This window comes from Triturus cristatus, chromosome 6, assembly GCF_964204655.1.
Source record: "Triturus cristatus chromosome 6, aTriCri1.1, whole genome shotgun sequence".
Taxonomy (NCBI): Eukaryota; Metazoa; Chordata; class Amphibia; order Caudata; family Salamandridae; genus Triturus; species Triturus cristatus.
In genome coordinates this window covers 1,099,255,124-1,099,267,309 of record NC_140589.1, presented here as the reverse complement: position 1 = coordinate 1,099,267,309, position 12,186 = coordinate 1,099,255,124, and positions in this window count along the sequence as shown.

Below are 12,186 nucleotides of genomic sequence, written 5' to 3'. Positions count from 1 at the left end.
TCTAAGACCTTAGCTATTAGGCCAGAGTACGAGTTAAGACCTTAACCAGTAGGTCAGAGTACAAGTCTAAGACCTTAGCTATTAGTCCAGAGTACCAGTCTAAGACCTTAGCTATTAGGCCAGAGTACCAGTCTAAGACCTTAGCTATTAGGCCAGAGTAATAGTTAAGACCTTAACCATTAGGCCAGAGTACGAGTCTAAGACCTTAGCTATTAGGCCAGAGTAAGAGTTAAGACCTTAGCTAGTAGGCCAGAGTAAGAGTTAAGACCTTAACCATTAGGCCAGAGTACGAGTCTAAGACCTTAGCTATTCGTCCAGAGTAAGAGTTAAGACCTTAGCTATTAGGCCAGCGTAAGAGTTAAGACCTTAGCTATTAGGCCAGAGTAAGAGTTAAGACCTTAACCAGTAGGCCAGAGTAAGAGTTAAGACCTTAGCTATTAGGCCAGAGTAAGAGTTAAGACCTTAACCAGTAGGCCAGAGTAAGAGTTAAGACCTTAACCTGTAGGCCATAGTACGAGTCTAAGACCTTAGCTATTAGGCCAGAGTAAGAGTTAAGACCTTAACCAGTAGGCCAGAGTAAGAGTTAAGACCTTAACCTGTAGGCCATAGTAAGAGTCTAAGACCTTAGCTATTAGGCCAGAGTAAGAGTTAAGACCTTAACTATTAGGCCAGAGTAAGAGTTAAGACCTTAACCATTAGGCCAGATTACGAGTCTAAGACCTTTGCTATTAGGCCAGAGTAAGAGTTAAGACCTTAGCTATTAGGCCAGAGTAAGAGTTAAGACCTTAACCATTAGGCCAGAGTACGAGTCTAAGACCTTAGCTATTTGGCCAGAGTAAGAGTTAAGACCTTAGCTATTAGTCCAGCGTAAGAGTTAATACCTTAGCTATTAGGCCAGAGTAAGAGTTAAGACCTTAACCAGTAGGCCAGAGTAAGAGTTAAGACCTTAACCAGTAGGCCAGAGTAAGAGTCTAAGACCTTAGCTATTAGGCCAGAGTAAGAGTTAAGACCTTAACCATTTGGCCAGAGTATGAGTCTAAGACCTTAGCTATTAGGCCAGAGTAAGAGTTAGGACCTTAGCTATTAGGCCAGAGTAAGAGTTAAGACCTTAACCAGTAGGCCAGAGTAAGAGTTAAGACCTTAACCATTAGGCCAGAGTACGAGTCTAAGCCCTTACCTATTAGCCCAGAGTAAGAGTTAAGACCTTAACCAGTAGGCCAGAGTAAGAGTTAAGACCATAACCATTAGGCCAGAGTATGAGTCTAAGACCTTAGCTATTAGGCCAGAGTAAGAGTTAAGACCTTAGCTATTAGGCCAGAGTAAGAGTTAAGACCTTAACCAGTAGGCCAGAGTATGAGTCTAAGACTTTAGCTATTAGGCCAGAGTAAGAGTTAAGACCTTAACCAGTAGGCCAGAGTAAGAGTTAAGACCTTAACCATTAGGCCAGAGTATGAGTCTAAGACCTTAGCTATTAGGCCAGAGTAAGAGTTAAGACCTTAGCTATTAGGCCAGAGTAAGAGTTAAGACCTTAACCAGTAGGCCAGAGTAGGAGTTAAGACCTTAACCAGTAGGCCAAAGTAAGAGTTAAGACCTTAACCAGTATTCCAGAGTAAGAGTTAAGACCTTGACCAGTAGGCCAGAGTACGCGTCTAAGACCTTAGCTATTAGGCCAGAGTACGAGTTAAGACCTTAACCAGTAGGTCAGAGTACGAGTCTAAGACCTTAGCTATTAGTCCAGAGTACCAGTCTAAGACCTTAGCTATTAGGCCAGAGTACCAGTCTAAGACCTTAGCTATTAGGCCAGAGTAAGAGTTAAGACCTTAACCATTAGGCCAGAGTACGAGTCTAAGACCTTAGCTATTCGTCCAGAGTAAGAGTTAAGACCTTAGCTATTAGGCCAGCGTAAGAGTTAAGACCTTAGCTATTAGGCCAGAGTAAGAGTTAAGACCTTAACCAGTAGGCCAGAGTAAGAGTTAAGACCTTAACCATTAGGCCAGATTACGAGTCTAAGACCTTTGCTATTAGGCCAGAGTAAGAGTTAAGACCTTAGCTATTAGGCCAGAGTAAGAGTTAAGACCTTAACCAGTAGGCCAGAGTAAGAGTTAAGACCTTAACCATTAGGCCAGAATACGCGTCTAAGCCCTTAGCTATTAGGCCAGAGTAAGAGTTAAGACCTTAACCAGTAGGCCAGAGTAAGAGCTAAGACCTTAACCATTAGGCCAGAGTACGAGTCTAAGACCTTAGCTATTAGGCCAGAGTAAGAGTTGAGACCTTATCTATTAGGCCAGAGTAAGAGTTAAGACCTTAGCTATTAGGCCAGAGTAAGAGTTAAGAACTTAGTTATTAGGCCAGAGTAAGAGTTAAGACCTTAACCAGTAGGCCAGAGTAAGAGTTAAGACCTTAACCATTAGGCCAGAGTACGAGTCTGAGACATTAGCTATTAGGCCAGAATAAGAGTTAAGACCTTAACCAGTAGGCCAGTGTAAGAGTTAAGACCTTAACCATTAGGCCAGAGTACGAGTCTAAGACCTTAGCTATTAGGCCAGAGTAAGAGTTAGGACCTTAGCTTTTAGGCCAGAGTAAGAGTTAAGACCTTAACCATTAGGCCAGATTACGAGTCTAATACCTTTGCTATTAGGCCAGAGTAAGAGTTAAGACCTTAGCTATTAGGCCAGAGTAAGAGTTAAGACCTTAACCAGTAGGCCAGAGTAAGAGTTAAGACCTTAACCATTAGGCCAGAGTACGAGTCTAAGCCCTTACCTATTAGGCCAGAGTAAGAGTTAAGACCTTAACCAGTAGGCCAGAGTAAGAGTTAAGACCTTAACCATTAGGCCAGAGTAAGTATTAAGACCTTAGCTATTAGGCCAGAGTAAGAGTTAAGACCTTAACCAGTAGGACAGAGTAAGAGTTAAGACCTTAACCATTAGGCCAGAGTACGAGTCTAAGACCTTAGCTATTAGGCCAGAGTAAGAGTTAAGACCTTAGCTATTAGGCCAGAGTATGAGTCTAAGACCTTATCTATTAGGCCAGAGTAAGATTTAAGAACTTAGCTATTGGGCCAGAGTAAGAGTTAAGACCTTAACCAGTAGGCCAGAGTATGAGTCTAAGACTTTAGCTATTAGGCCAGAGTAAGAGTTAAGACCTTAACCAGTAGGACAGAGTAAGAGTTAAGACCTTAACCATTAGGCCAGAGTATGAGTCTAAGACCTTAGCTATTAGGCCAGAGTAAGAGTTAAGACCTTAGCTATTAGGCCAGAGTATGAGTCTAAGACCTTAGCTATTAGGCCAGAGTAAGATTTAATACCTTAGCTATTGGGCCAGAGTAAGAGTTAAGACCTTAACCAGTAGGCCAGAGTAGGAGTTAAGACCTTAACCATTAGGCCAGAGTACGAGTCTAAGACCTTAGCTATTAGGCCAGAGTAAGAGTTAAGACCTTAGCTATTAGGCCAGAGTATGAGTCTAAGACCTTAGCTATTAGGCCAGAGTAAGATTTAAGACCTTAGCTATTGGGCCAGAGTAAGAGTTAAGACCTTAACCAGTAGGCCAGAGTATGAGTCTAAGACTTTAGCTATTAGGCCAGAGTAAGAGTTAAAACCTTAACCAGTAGGACAGAGTAAGAGTTAAGACCTTAACCATTAGGCCAGAGTACGAGTCTAAGACCTTAGCTATTAGGCCAGAGTAAGAGTTAAGACCTTAGCTATTAGGCCAGAGTATGAGTCTAAGACCTTAGCTATTAGGCCAGAGTAAGAGTTAAGACCTTAGTTATTAGGCCAGAGTAAGAGTTAAGACCTTAACCAATAGGCCAGAGTAAGAGTTAAGACCTTAACCATTAGGCCAGATTATGAGTCTAAGACTTTAGCTATTAGGCCAGAGTAAGAGTTAAGACCTTAACCAGTAGGACAGAGTAAGAGTTAAGACCTTAACCATTAGGCCAGAGTACGAGTCTAAGACCTTAGCTATTAGGCCAGAGTAAGAGTTAAGACCTTAGCTATTAGGCCAGAGTATGAGTCTAAGACCTTAGCTATTAGGCCAGAGTAAGATTTAAGACCTTAGCTATTGGGCCAGAGTAGGAGTTAAGACCTTAACCAGTAGGCCAGAGTATGAGTCTAAGACTTTAGCTATTAGGCCAGAGTAAGAGTTAAGACCTTAACCAGTAGGACAGAGTAAGAGTTAAGACCTTAACCATTAGGCCAGAGTACGAGTCTAAGACCTTAGCTATTAGGCCAGAGTAAGAGTTAAGACCGTAGCTATTAGGCCAGAGTATGAGTCTAAGACCTTAGCTATTAGGCTAGAGTAAGATTTAAGACCTTAGCTATTGGGCCAGAGTAAGAGTTAAGACCTTAACCAGTAGGCCAGAGTAGGAGTTAAGACCTTAACCAGGAGGCAAAAGTAAGAGTTAAGACCTTAACCAGTATTCCAGAGTAAGAGTTAAGACCTTGACCAGTAGGCCAGAGTACGAGTCTAAGACCTTAGCTATTAGGCCAGATTATGAGTTAAGACCTTAACCAGTAGGTCAGAGTAGGAGTCTAAGACCTTAGCTATTAGGCCAGAGTACCAGTCTAAGACCTTAGCTATTAGGCCAGAGTAAGAGTTAAGACCTTAAACATTAGGCCAGAGTATGAGCCTAAGACCTTAGCTATTAGGCCAGTGTAAGAGTTAAGACCTTAGCTATTAGGCCAGAGTAAGAGTTAAGACCTTAGTTATTAGGCCAGAGTAAGAGTTAAGACCTTAACCAATAGGCCAGAGTAAGAGTTAAGACCTTACCCATTAGGCCAGAGTACTAGTCTAAGACCTTAGCTATTAGGCCAGAGTAAGAGTGAAGACCTTAACCAATAGGCCAGAGTAAGAGTTAAGACGTTAACCATTAGGCCAGAGTACGAGTCTAAGACCTTAGCTATTAGGCCAGAGTAGGAGTTAAGACCTTAACCAGTAGGCCAGAGTAAGAGTTAAGACCTTAACCATTAGGCCAGAGTACGAGTCTAAGACATTAGCTATTAGGCCAGAATAAGAGTTAAGACCTTAACCAGTAGGCCAGAGTAAGAGTTAAGACCTTAACCATTTGGCCAGAGTACGAGTCTAAGACCTCAGCTGTTAGGCCAGAGTAAGAGTTAGGACCTTAGCTATTAGGCCAGAGTAACAGTTAAGACCTTAACCATTAGGCCAGATTACGAGTCTAATACCTTTGCTATTAGGCCAGAGTAAGAGTTAAGACCTTAGCTATTAGGCCAGAGTAAGAGTTAAGACCTTAATCAGTAGGCCAGAGTAAGAGTTAAGACCTTAACCATTAGGCCAGAGTACGAGTCTAAGACCTTAGCTATTAGGCCAGAGTAAGAGTTAAGACCTTAGCTATTAGGCCAGAGTAAGTGTTAAGACCTTAGCTATTAGGCCAGAGTAAGAGTTAAGACCTTAGTTATTAGGCCAGAGTAAGAGTTAAGACCTTAACCAGTAGGCCAGAGTAGGAGTTAAGACCTTAACCAGTAGGCCAAAGTAAGAGTTAAGACCTTAACCAGTATTCCAGAGTAAGAGTTAAGACCTTGACCAGTAGGCCAGAGTACGAGTCTAAGACCTTAGCTATTAGGCCAGATTACGAGTTAAGACCTTAACCAGTAGGTCAGAGTACGAGTCTAAGACCTTAGCTATTAGGCCAGAGTACCAGTCTAAGACCTTAGCTATAAGGCCAGAGTAAGAGTTAAGACCTTAAACATTAGGCCAGAGTATGAGTCTAAGACCTTAGCTATTAGGCCAGAGTAAGAGTTAAGACCTTAGCTATTAGGCCACAGTAAGAGTTAAGACCTTAACCATTAGGCCAGAGTACGAGTCTAAGACCTTAGCTATTTGGCCAGAGTAAGAGTTAAGACCTTAGCTATTAGTCCAGCGTAAGAGTTAAGACCTTAGCTATTAGGCCAGAGTAAGAGTTAAGACCTTAACCAGTAGGCCAGAGTAAGAGTTAAGACCTTAACCAGTAGGCCAGAGTAAGAGTCTAAGACCTTAGCTATTAGGCCAGAGTAAGAGTTAAGACCTTAACCATTTGGCCAGAGTATGAGTCTAAGACCTTAGCTATTAGGCCAGAGTAAGAGTTAGGACCTTAGCTATTAGGCCAGAGTAAGAGTTAAGACCTTAACCAGTAGGCCAGAGTAAGAGTTAAGACCTTAACCATTAGGCCAGAGTACGAGTCTAAGCCCTTACCTATTAGCCCAGAGTAAGAGTTAAGACCTTAACCAGTAGGCCAGAGTAAGAGTTAAGACCATAACCATTAGGCCAGAGTATGAGTCTAAGACCTTAGCTATTAGGCCAGAGTAAGAGTTAAGACCTTAGCTATTAGGCCAGAGTAAGAGTTAAGACCTTAACCAGTAGGCCAGAGTATGAGTCTAAGACTTTAGCTATTAGGCCAGAGTAAGAGTTAAGACCTTAACCAGTAGGCCAGAGTAAGAGTTAAGACCTTAACCATTAGGCCAGAGTATGAGTCTAAGACCTTAGCTATTAGGCCAGAGTAAGAGTTAAGACCTTAGCTATTAGGCCAGAGTAAGAGTTAAGACCTTAACCAGTAGGCCAGAGTAGGAGTTAAGACCTTAACCAGTAGGCCAAAGTAAGAGTTAAGACCTTAACCAGTATTCCAGAGTAAGAGTTAAGACCTTGACCAGTAGGCCAGAGTACGCGTCTAAGACCTTAGCTATTAGGCCAGAGTACGAGTTAAGACCTTAACCAGTAGGTCAGAGTACGAGTCTAAGACCTTAGCTATTAGTCCAGAGTACCAGTCTAAGACCTTAGCTATTAGGCCAGAGTACCAGTCTAAGACATTAGCTATTAGGCCAGAGTAAGAGTTAAGACCTTAACCATTAGGCCAGAGTACGAGTCTAAGACCTTAGCTATTAGGCCAGAGTAAGAGTTAAGACCTTAGCTATTAGGCCAGAGTAAGAGTTAAGACCTTAACCATTAGGCCAGAGTACGAGTCTAAGACCTTAGCTATTCGTCCAGAGTAAGAGTTAAGACCTTAGCTATTAGGCCAGCGTAAGAGTTAAGACCTTAGCTATTAGGCCAGAGTAAGAGTTAAGACCTTAACCAGTAGGCCAGAGTAAGAGTTAAGACCTTAACCAGTAGGCCAGAGTAAGAGTTAATACCTTAACCATTAGGCCAGAGTACGAGTTAAGACCTTAACCTGTAGGCCATAGTACGAGTCTAAGACCTTAGCTATTAGGCCAGAGTAAGAGTTAAGACCTTAGCTATTAGGCCAGAGTAAGAGTTAAGACCTTAACCATTAGGCCAGAGTATGAGTCTAAGACCTTAGCTATTAGGCCAGAGTAAGAGTTAAGACCTTAGCTATTAGGCCAGAGTAAGTGTTAAGACCTTAGCTATTAGGCCAGAGTAAGAGTTAAGACCTTAGTTATTAGGCCAGAGTAAGAGTTAAGACCTTAACCAATAGGCCAGAGTAAGAGTTAAGACCTTAACCATTAGGCCAGAGTATGAGTCTAAGACTTTAGCTATTAGGCCAGAGTAAGAGTTAAGACCTTAACCAGTAGGCCAGAGTAAGAGTAAAGACCTTAACCATTAGGCCAGAGTATGAGTCTAAGACCTTAGCTATTAGGCCAGAGTAAGAGTTAAGACCTTAGCTATTAGGCCAGAGTAAGAGTTAAGACCTTAACCAGTAGGCCAGAGTAGGAGTTAAGACCTTAACCAGTAGGCCAAAGTAAGAGTTAAGACCTTAACCAGTATTCCAGAGTAAGAGTTAAGACCTTGACCAGTAGGCCAGAGTACGAGTCTAAGACCTTAGCTATTAGGCCAGAGTACGAGTTAAGACCTTAACCAGTAGGTCAGAGTACAAGTCTAAGACCTTAGCTATTAGTCCAGAGTACCAGTCTAAGACCTTAGCTATTAGGCCAGAGTACCAGTCTAAGACCTTAGCTATTAGGCCAGAGTAATAGTTAAGACCTTAACCATTAGGCCAGAGTACGAGTCTAAGACCTTAGCTATTAGGCCAGAGTAAGAGTTAAGACCTTAGCTATTAGGCCAGAGTAAGAGTTAAGACCTTAACCATTAGGCCAGAGTACGAGTCTAAGACCTTAGCTATTCGTCCAGAGTAAGAGTTAAGACCTTAGCTATTAGGCCAGCGTAAGAGTTAAGACCTTAGCTATTAGGCCAGAGTAAGAGTTAAGACCTTAACCAGTAGGCCAGAGTAAGAGTTAAGACCTTAGCTATTAGGCCAGAGTAAGAGTTAAGACCTTAACCAGTAGGCCAGAGTAAGAGTTAAGACCTTAACCTGTAGGCCATAGTACGAGTCTAAGACCTTAGCTATTAGGCCAGAGTAAGAGTTAAGACCTTAACCAGTAGGCCAGAGTAAGAGTTAAGACCTTAACCTGTAGGCCATAGTAAGAGTCTAAGACCTTAGCTATTAGGCCAGAGTAAGAGTTAAGACCTTAACTATTAGGCCAGAGTAAGAGTTAAGACCTTAACCATTAGGCCAGATTACGAGTCTAAGACCTTTGCTATTAGGCCAGAGTAAGAGTTAAGACCTTAGCTATTAGGCCAGAGTAAGAGTTAAGACCTTAACCATTAGGCCAGAGTACGAGTCTAAGACCTTAGCTATTTGGCCAGAGTAAGAGTTAAGACCTTAGCTATTAGTCCAGCGTAAGAGTTAATACCTTAGCTATTAGGCCAGAGTAAGAGTTAAGACCTTAACCAGTAGGCCAGAGTAAGAGTTAAGACCTTAACCAGTAGGCCAGAGTAAGAGTCTAAGACCTTAGCTATTAGGCCAGAGTAAGAGTTAAGACCTTAACCATTTGGCCAGAGTATGAGTCTAAGACCTTAGCTATTAGGCCAGAGTAAGAGTTAGGACCTTAGCTATTAGGCCAGAGTAAGAGTTAAGACCTTAACCAGTAGGCCAGAGTAAGAGTTAAGACCTTAACCATTAGGCCAGAGTACGAGTCTAAGCCCTTACCTATTAGCCCAGAGTAAGAGTTAAGACCTTAACCAGTAGGCCAGAGTAAGAGTTAAGACCATAACCATTAGGCCAGAGTATGAGTCTAAGACCTTAGCTATTAGGCCAGAGTAAGAGTTAAGACCTTAGCTATTAGGCCAGAGTAAGAGTTAAGACCTTAACCAGTAGGCCAGAGTATGAGTCTAAGACTTTAGCTATTAGGCCAGAGTAAGAGTTAAGACCTTAACCAGTAGGCCAGAGTAAGAGTTAAGACCTTAACCATTAGGCCAGAGTATGAGTCTAAGACCTTAGCTATTAGGCCAGAGTAAGAGTTAAGACCTTAGCTATTAGGCCAGAGTAAGAGTTAAGACCTTAACCAGTAGGCCAGAGTAGGAGTTAAGACCTTAACCAGTAGGCCAAAGTAAGAGTTAAGACCTTAACCAGTATTCCAGAGTAAGAGTTAAGACCTTGACCAGTAGGCCAGAGTACGCGTCTAAGACCTTAGCTATTAGGCCAGAGTACGAGTTAAGACCTTAACCAGTAGGTCAGAGTACGAGTCTAAGACCTTAGCTATTAGTCCAGAGTACCAGTCTAAGACCTTAGCTATTAGGCCAGAGTACCAGTCTAAGACCTTAGCTATTAGGCCAGAGTAAGAGTTAAGACCTTAACCATTAGGCCAGAGTACGAGTCTAAGACCTTAGCTATTCGTCCAGAGTAAGAGTTAAGACCTTAGCTATTAGGCCAGCGTAAGAGTTAAGACCTTAGCTATTAGGCCAGAGTAAGAGTTAAGACCTTAACCAGTAGGCCAGAGTAAGAGTTAAGACCTTAACCAGTAGGCCAGAGTAAGAGTTAATACCTTAACCATTAGGCCAGAGTACGAGTTAAGACCTTAACCTGTAGGCCATAGTACGAGTCTAAGACCTTAGCTATTAGGCCAGAGTAAGAGTTAAGACCTTAGCTATTAGGCCAGAGTAAGAGTTAAGACCTTAACCATTAGGCCAGAGTATGAGTCTAAGACCTTAGCTATTAGGCCAGAGTAAGATTTAATACCTTAGCTATTGGGCCAGAGTAAGAGTTAAGACCTTAACCAGTAGGCCAGAGTAGGAGTTAAGACCTTAACCATTAGGCCAGAGTACGAGTCTAAGACCTTAGCTATTAGGCCAGAGTAAGAGTTAAGACCTTAGCTATTAGGCCAGAGTATGAGTCTAAGACCTTAGCTATTAGGCCAGAGTAAGATTTAAGACCTTAGCTATTGGGCCAGAGTAAGAGTTAAGACCTTAACCAGTAGGCCAGAGTATGAGTCTAAGACTTTAGCTATTAGGCCAGAGTAAGAGTTAAAACCTTAACCAGTAGGACAGAGTAAGAGTTAAGACCTTAACCATTAGGCCAGAGTACGAGTCTAAGACCTTAGCTATTAGGCCAGAGTAAGAGTTAAGACCTTAGCTATTAGGCCAGAGTATGAGTCTAAGACCTTAGCTATTAGGCCAGAGTAAGAGTTAAGACCTTAGTTATTAGGCCAGAGTAAGAGTTAAGACCTTAACCAATAGGCCAGAGTAAGAGTTAAGACCTTAACCATTAGGCCAGATTATGAGTCTAAGACTTTAGCTATTAGGCCAGAGTAAGAGTTAAGACCTTAACCAGTAGGACAGAGTAAGAGTTAAGACCTTAACCATTAGGCCAGAGTACGAGTCTAAGACCTTAGCTATTAGGCCAGAGTAAGAGTTAAGACCTTAGCTATTAGGCCAGAGTATGAGTCTAAGACCTTAGCTATTAGGCCAGAGTAAGATTTAAGACCTTAGCTATTGGGCCAGAGTAGGAGTTAAGACCTTAACCAGTAGGCCAGAGTATGAGTCTAAGACTTTAGCTATTAGGCCAGAGTAAGAGTTAAGACCTTAACCAGTAGGACAGAGTAAGAGTTAAGACCTTAACCATTAGGCCAGAGTACGAGTCTAAGACCTTAGCTATTAGGCCAGAGTAAGAGTTAAGACCGTAGCTATTAGGCCAGAGTATGAGTCTAAGACCTTAGCTATTAGGCTAGAGTAAGATTTAAGACCTTAGCTATTGGGCCAGAGTAAGAGTTAAGACCTTAACCAGTAGGCCAGAGTAGGAGTTAAGACCTTAACCAGGAGGCAAAAGTAAGAGTTAAGACCTTAACCAGTATTCCAGAGTAAGAGTTAAGACCTTGACCAGTAGGCCAGAGTACGAGTCTAAGACCTTAGCTATTAGGCCAGATTATGAGTTAAGACCTTAACCAGTAGGTCAGAGTACGAGTCTAAGACCTTAGCTATTAGGCCAGAGTACCAGTCTAAGACCTTAGCTATTAGGCCAGAGTAAGAGTTAAGACCTTAAACATTAGGCCAGAGTATGAGCCTAAGACCTTAGCTATTAGGCCAGTGTAAGAGTTAAGACCTTAGCTATTAGGCCAGAGTAAGAGTTAAGACCTTAGTTATTAGGCCAGAGTAAGAGTTAAGACCTTAACCAATAGGCCAGAGTAAGAGTTAAGACCTTACCCATTAGGCCAGAGTACTAGTCTAAGACCTTAGCTATTAGGCCAGAGTAAGAGTGAAGACCTTAACCAATAGGCCAGAGTAAGAGTTAAGACGTTAACCATTAGGCCAGAGTACGAGTCTAAGACCTTAGCTATTAGGCCAGAGTAGGAGTTAAGACCTTAACCAGTAGGCCAGAGTAAGAGTTAAGACCTTAACCATTAGGCCAGAGTACGAGTCTAAGACATTAGCTATTAGGCCAGAATAAGAGTTAAGACCTTAACCAGTAGGCCAGAGTAAGAGTTAAGACCTTAACCATTTGGCCAGAGTACGAGTCTAAGACCTCAGCTGTTAGGCCAGAGTAAGAGTTAGGACCTTAGCTATTAGGCCAGAGTAACAGTTAAGACCTTAACCATTAGGCCAGATTACGAGTCTAATACCTTTGCTATTAGGCCAGAGTAAGAGTTAAGACCTTAGCTATTAGGCCAGAGTAAGAGTTAAGACCTTAATCAGTAGGCCAGAGTAAGAGTTAAGACCTTAACCATTAGGCCAGAGTACGAGTCTAAGACCTTAGCTATTAGGCCAGAGTAAGAGTTAAGACCTTAGCTATTAGGCCAGAGTAAGTGTTAAGACCTTAGCTATTAGGCCAGAGTAAGAGTTAAGACCTTAGTTATTAGGCCAGAGTAAGAGTTAAGACCTTAACCAGTAGGCCAGAGTAGGAGTTAAGACCTTAACCAGTAGGCCAAAGTAAGAGTTAAGACCTTAACCAGTATTCCAGAGTAAGAGTTA